The following is a 7,374-nucleotide window of genomic DNA, read 5'->3' on the forward strand; positions in this document are numbered from 1 at the left end:
CTGACTACACAAGCAAAGCAAGATATTCTGCCTCCGTGTAACTGATCATGAATTGTTTTCACGGCTCAAGTCCAATGTCCAGTAACAATACCACAAAATGAGCTTTAATAGCCTCACAATCCTTGCACCCTTACTGATTGTCAGGACAGTTGTCTGCTACTGATGACGTGTGTTACTGGCTTTAGGACTGGCAGGTGTAACATGGGGTATTCCATTAAAAGGTGCTATGCATTTGGTCTCTTTATCTGCAGTTGACTTGCTCCTCTTCAGTAAGGGGCGCCTGGTGTTTATTTGAGATACTCCAAACAATGCAGGTATGTAGTGCTAGAGGCACTCCTATGTTTTGAAACCATGTGATGACCTTTGACTACCATTATTGTAATTGACTTTTTGTGTTTTATTTTACCCTAGCCGGAATGTATGACATCATTTTTCCCTGCATGTGCATGTTTCCTTGACGATGTATTTCGTGTAATCCTGTAGTTTTAAAGTGGGAGAGCTTTCATAGAGTAGAACAGCCTTGCCAGGAACAGAATGTGTTGGATGTGCATTTGAAAGCATGAGAAAGAGAGAGAGGTGTGGAATGTACCTCTTGGTCTTGGAGTGCAGTAGGCAGTGGTGCTCAAATGTGCACTGTGTTGTACATTAAGAAGTATTATGAAGTATTATGAAGTTCTTGCCCTCATGTCATCTTGATTCTGACTGTCTTGCTTGAGCTTTTTGCACGCACAGGAGGGCCCCTAGATAACTCGAGTTGTTTAGGCTATTCACGTTCAAGATTGTTTTGTTTTCTGTGCTTTGGGAGATTGTTGAATGTACTGCCGGAGACTTTCGTAAGCTTTGTTAAGATAAAGGCTGGAACATGTTTAAGTGCAGAAGGAACTTGAGAACTCCTTTGCCTTTGGAATGCTTGCATGGAAAGTGGCCGACTCAAGTAAGTTTCCTTGGCACAAGGGAGGGCCTCTTGGAACCTTCTAGTATGTTTTGAGATTGTAAAGATGGGTTTGGTTGACTTGGAGACTGGGATTTGTTTGGCATGAACGATGGACGCATTTACTGTGCAGCAGTCTCTTGATCCCAGCTGTGAATCCTCCAGTCTGGAGTGGGCCAAGATGAGTTTGCAGCTGGTGATGTATTTTGTTTTTGATTATTGCCATTGTGATGTGTGAGTGTCTGTGTGCACATTCAAGTCTCCAGTGGCTTAATCATCTGAGGTTTTTTCTTTGAGTATTGACTTTGGCAGCTATGTGAGTTCATACCAGCCTAGGAAGGACCCGGACCAGTATTCTGCTCCGACTACCCTCCTGGAGGAGCGTGGCTAACACAGATGCATGCCTGTGTAAGAGGGTGAAGCAAACACAAGGAGATGATGGATGGAGCACTGAAACTTTTCAGACACTCACCCCCAGTCACAGACCTGGATTGAATCCATCTTCGTTCTAAATTTTCAGCGCTCCGGCCATCATCTCCTTATGTTTGCTTTGTTTACCCTAATTTGGTAGGGTATGCCCAGACGTGTGTCTCTTGTTCACTTTGCCACTGGATTCAAGCTAGTCTGGCTGATAAGGGGTATTACCCCGAAACCGGTCCCAGACATTGTTCCCAGTAAACTGCGCGCACAGGCGTGTGTGCACCGGTCTCTCCTCGAGCACGCAGTGTGGCATTTGAAGCGCGCACAACAGCAGCAAGTGTCTCCCGCATTTGCTGCATTTCTTTTGTTGAAAGGGCGCGGCTGCAGGGGAGATTGTAAGCCTTTGTGAGAGTATTCATGTTAATCGCAGCGCCCATCATGCGCTACAATTAACATGATTACTCTAACTAAGGCACACAATCTGCCCTGCAGCCGCGTCCTTTCAACAAAAAAAAAGCATAGAAGTCTACAATCGCGACTTGTGCTTTCAGAATTACCTGAAGGCACACGTCATGCTTGTAGACTTGCTGAATTTCTTTTACTAATAGATCAGAGCAGATTGTGTGCTGAGTTCTATTAACAAATATAATCGTTCAGGCCCACTATATGTGTTTTCAAACGATACACCCACTGTTGTTCACGTTCAAGCAATCTCTGCTGTAGGTTGGGCGTGTCTTTCATCTTCTCTATAATGGTCCACCTAATCTCAGTATCTTTATGTCCCTTTTCTCAGTAATGCGCCGTGAGTTTTGTGGCTGTTATTGCTCGACGTATTGTGCTTCTATGCTCGCTGATGCGGGTCTTAATTTTACGGCTTGTCATGCCCACATACATAAGATTGCATGGACATCTGATGAGGTATACTACTAACTTAGAATTACAGTTAGTATGGGGTCTTTGTTCCCAGGGTGATTTTAGTCCCAGTTCTAGGTGTTTGATGTGTTCTGTGAATGGGCACGCTACACAGTTCCCGCAGGGATAATGACCCATTACTGAAGGAGTATTCCATAGTGTAGATTGACTCTTGGGTGGGGGTATACGTCTGCCGATGTGTACCAACGAGTCTCTCAAGCTTGTATTTCTTTTAAAAGAAAACATGGGTATTTCAAATTGGAGTTTGTTTGAAGTGAGGATGTGCCATTTCCTATTTATTATCTTCTTAACATCATCAGACGATGAACTGTATGTAGTGACACATATGAACTGCTCAGGTTGTGTTTTTGCATGTGTTTCCAAAAGGGCTTCTCGAGGAGTGTTGCGTGCTCTTTTATTTACTTTCTGAATAATCTTTATTGGATATTTCTTATTTTGTAATTTCTTAGTGAGGAGAACTGCCTCCTTTTTATATGTTTGTAAGTCTGAGCAGTTTCTACGAACTCTTAAAAACTGGCCCATTGGAAGGTTCTCTCGTAGTGGGCGTGGGTGTGCACTATCAAACCTGAGTAGGCTGTTTTTATCAGTTGGTTTAGTGTAGAGTGTGCTAGCTAATGAGCCCTCTCGTGCTATAAGTGTGACATCAAGAAATGAAATCTGTTCTTTATGTGAGGTCATAATAAAGCGAAGATGGGGATTCAAAGTGTTAACCCATTCTTTAAATCCAATGAGGCCTTCCATGTCACCTTTCCATACCATCAAGATGTCATCGATATACCTATACCATTTACAGATATTGTTAGTGTAAGGGTTAGGAGTCCAGATATGTAGGTCTTCAAATTTGCTGACATAGAGACAGGCTAAGCTTGGGGCAAATGTGCTGCCCATCGAGGTACCATGTACCTGGAGATAAAGTTCATTCTCAAACTTGAAAAAGTTCTCCGTAAGTGCCAGGTGTATGAGTGTAACAATCCACTCTATAGGGGCTGTCCATGTCCATTCGTCCGCTTTCAAGATCTCTTCCACTACTCTGATACTCTCCTCTTGTGGTATATTTGTGTACAATGCTTCTACATCTAGACACATGTGGTAGAAAATGTCTTATCACAAACTCAAGGAGCAGCTACTCTGCCCTTGCTTTCACTGACAGGATAGGGCAGTGGTTCCCAAACTGTGCGCCGCGGCACCCCGGTGCGACGCCATGAGAGGCCTGGGGCGCCGCAGACACGATGAGGGAAACTGAAGCTGACAAGATCGTGTAAACAGTACGAGTATGGAAATATGCCGGCCCTGCTTTTGACCTGCTAACCTGCCTTCAGTCAGGGTCGGATTTGGAAGGTGGGTTATTCGCTGGTGCCAGGCGATAGATTCCTGAGGACAGATGTGGGATGTTGTTTTTCAGGGACTGGCCAGGCTCCCCACTTCTCAAAACCTCTTAGCCGGCCATTGTCATTCTGTACAGAACGACAATGATCGGCTGAGCAGGCACAGCATGCAGGGAGTTTCCTCCAATCCTATGCTAAGGGCCCAGCAGGGAGGCCTCTGCCTCTGAACAGGAGTGTTCACCACCCCCATGACAAAGGCAAGTGCTGGGGGCAATAGAAGGAGCACGGCGACTATACAGTGAACAAAATGTTACTGTATATTTAGTTTTTTGTATACATATCTCCCTAGGTGCGGGACTTTGGACCCAACACTCCTGAAAGAACCGCTGTATTGAGTATATTGGAGTAAGGCACGGAATCCTGTGAGGACACAAGCATATAGCGATCCGGGGGGCAGCCTTGGAAGCTGGCAGCGGTCCCCAGGTAGAAATTATAGGAAGAAAAAAAAACAAGCATTAGCAAAGTCAATAGGGCAGGCTTGCTTTTTGATAAAATCTGCATACGCAGAAGAGCTAGGCCACTGAATTTGCCCTTCAGATGCCCTGACCTGAGGAATCAGTGAGTAATTGCAACAAGAGATCAGTGCGAAAAGGAAGGAAGAGTATGAATTCTATTTTCAGAATGTTCACTGAGTGAATGATTGTTTATAGCACAGCAGTAGATTGAATCAAGTATATTAACACTCCCGATTGTTTTCGCACATGTTGACAATGAGACACGTGAAGATAAAATAATGTGCCCAGGATCACACAATTTGATGAAGTGGGAAAACACTTTCTAGAACCCAGCTATTTTAAATCACTTCTTTTATTGCTGAAATGTAATTCTTTTGTTTCTGTTACTACAGTGAAAACAATAACAACCTTGCTGACATCTTTAAGATTCTAAAACACCCCAACTCACTTTACTCTTACTTGACTTTCGAAAGACGACAGGAAGTACTCCGGAGGTCGGTCTCCTCCTCCTCCCCCCCCCCCCCCCCACCCGCCCACTGGTAAAAAAAATGGTGGGGAGCCACGGCCAGCTGCCAATTAGTCCAAGGGAGCCACAGGTCAAAAAAGTTTGGGAACCACTGGGATAGGGAATTCCCCTTACTGTTCCCCAGGGAGGCCAACCTGAGCCCTGAAGAAAGTCCTGGATCTTTAAGACCCCATAGGGACTGAAACATGTTGGCACTAGGGTCCTAGGACCATAATACTCCTATACCAACCCACCTTTTTAAGTTATTTTAATAACTGTGACGAACTCAACAATAAAGGGAAAATGGGGTTCCGCCACAGGTTTTTTACTACTTTAGCCCCCCTGGTCTTCTACAATCTTCAAAGAGTTCCCAACACTGTGGTCAAGCCCACCCCGGCTTCTAGGCGTCGGGGTGACCCGATGATGAACCATGACACTACTAGGGTGTGTGAGGGTAATTAAATAAAAAGGATTTTTTTTCCTTCCTCACCGAGTGGTGAAGCTACACCTGCCTCCACACACCATAAGCTTCAGTTTCTTCCATCTGGGTGCATTTCGGATTGACCATCATACGGTCAGTTGGAGTAATTATTGTGGTTTACTATGTATGAGGGTGCCACACCAGCTGGTAGGGGCACCCAGTGCAACATGAGAAGTTCACAAATAGAGAATGGTGATCGGGTGTAAGCTACGGGTGGGAGATACAGGAGTGAGAGCAAGAGAGGAACTCCGCTAAGGGAAACCGTCGTGTTTCTGTTGCTTTAGTTTCGTTGTTGGCAGGATTTGCCTTATTTAATTGACTAGGTAGTGAGCTGAGAAAAAGGCAGAACACCGTATAAGGAGCCTGAGCTAAAAAAAGAGATCAGTTTGGAAAGACAAGTGAGATTGGCCAGAAAATAGTTAGGAAAGATTATTCCTATTTTTTAGTAAAGCTACCACTAGAGAAATAAGCACTCCCATTTTAGGAAGGAAAGGAAATATCCCAATACAAGAAAATAGGAAAAGAAAAGCTAAGGAGTAGAAAACTCGGCAGAGACAATTACCTTATAGAAGTTTTTTGTTCTTCTGAGGGTGGGAAGCTCCACAAACGGCCCATCCACGTAGTCCTGGAGAGAAGGGAGAAGATAGCGAGTTAGAAGGAGCGAACCCAAGAACTACACATGAAGCTTCAGAAGAGGAATCACAATATCCCAGGATGAGAAACAACTAAGTCATGCTTTTTGTTTTGAAGGTACATTGCTACAGAAAAAAATGTTCTCTGTTCTACCATATTTTCCCTGTACACACAGGTGAGAGAGGAGGAGAGAGAAGGAGAGAAGTGGAATTGAAGCAAGAGAGACAGTGTGAGAGAAAGGGCTCGTGGGAAATTAGAAAGAAAGCTTTATAATATATGAAAATCTAATATACTCCCCAGAGTGGAAACAATTCGTTTCCAGGAAGCAACTTCTATGTATGTATCAGATTAAGCATCATTGTATCATCACCGTCGCCATGCAAACCCTTCATCTGTTGCTAGGGTTGCCACTTTTCCAAGACAAAAATACAGGCCATTTGTTATTGTTTTCAAAGTCTGCAAAAGCCCAGACAGGATACCAAATAGCACATCAAACAAAATCATATGTATTCATTTGTAACATGGCTTTTCTGCCTTGGTTTACTTCATAGTAATGGATCATTAACGCAGGCCTAGAGCACATTTAAAAGTGCTTTCTATTTATATTTGCTGTTTGAAGTATGGAGAGATTAGGACTAAAAATATCCGCTTTATGTATTTTGCTTATTTTTATACTGTAAAGAGAGACATTAAAATACCGGTGGTGCAGGTAGAAACCCGACCAGGTGGCAGCCCTGTGACGGCTGTTGAGATGGGCCTCAGTTAATGGTTCCGGAACAGTATTGCCAATAATGTCAGCCAGGAGTGTAGGTGACGTGCTCTCCATCCCCAGCTCTTCGCACCGTCCGGCTCCCGCCTTTTCCTCCGCACGTGATGACAGGGCTGTAAATCGCTGACCGAGCTCCTCGTCAGCTCTTGGCCGCCGCAGGCCTGAAGTCAGCAGAACCAGGAAAACGAGCAGCTGGTGCTGAGGACAAGACTGAGTCACGCACCCGGAGATCAGAGGGCGAGGGCGGGAGCCCAGTCGTTGGGCGTTTTGATCTCGAGGCCGTCCTCCAGGCCTGTCACTTTCAGCCTGCCCCTGTTATTACTCGAGATGTCTGACTCTGCGTCGCTGCTGATCTCACAGCTCCCGACTCATCACACCACAGGTGCAAATTTGTCTTGGAAGTTCTAATGTTAGTCATTATGCATGCTGGTGTCACAGGGCGTCCGCCAGCACCGTCTGACATGACAATACATTACGTAATGAACCTGCCATTTACATACGCAGGCCTTCTGTTGCCAAATCTGATAATCAATTCCTCTTAACGGGTAAACATTAGAGCCTGTTGGCAGAATAAAAGCGTTTTCTTCTAAAACAAGCATGCTTCAAGATTCTCGCCATGCTGCCTCTACCTCCTTTTATTCGAAAAAACTCACCACTCCCTCCAGGAATTCTATCCACTTCCTCTTCAGTGCTTAGGAGACAGTGGTATATTCTTGCAACTTTATGTTTGTAGGTCTAATGTGGCACCAGATTCCAATGTAATTGAGGTTCCATGGGTCAATCTGGCCATATCTGAACTCGGAAAACAAGCCTGTGTGGTTCTCTGTATTTCGTCCTAGACCACTAACTTGCCCTTTTCACC

The 7,374-nt window shown here is 44.7% G+C and overlaps 1 protein-coding gene across 1 annotated transcript in view; it reads right to left on the bottom strand.

Moving 5' to 3' along the window:
• The window catches only part of SLC2A11 (solute carrier family 2 member 11), a 405,158-nt gene extending 399,426 nt beyond the window's left edge, over window positions 1-5,732 (bottom strand). The window contains exon 1 of the mRNA XM_078667813.1: window positions 5,673-5,732. The gene's annotated coding sequence lies outside the window, so the exon portion shown is untranslated. The remainder of the gene's footprint in view (window positions 1-5,672) is intronic.
• Window positions 5,733-7,374: the final 1,642 nt, after the last annotated feature.

This window comes from Lissotriton helveticus, chromosome 11, assembly GCF_964261635.1.
Source record: "Lissotriton helveticus chromosome 11, aLisHel1.1, whole genome shotgun sequence".
Taxonomy (NCBI): domain Eukaryota; kingdom Metazoa; phylum Chordata; class Amphibia; order Caudata; family Salamandridae; genus Lissotriton; species Lissotriton helveticus.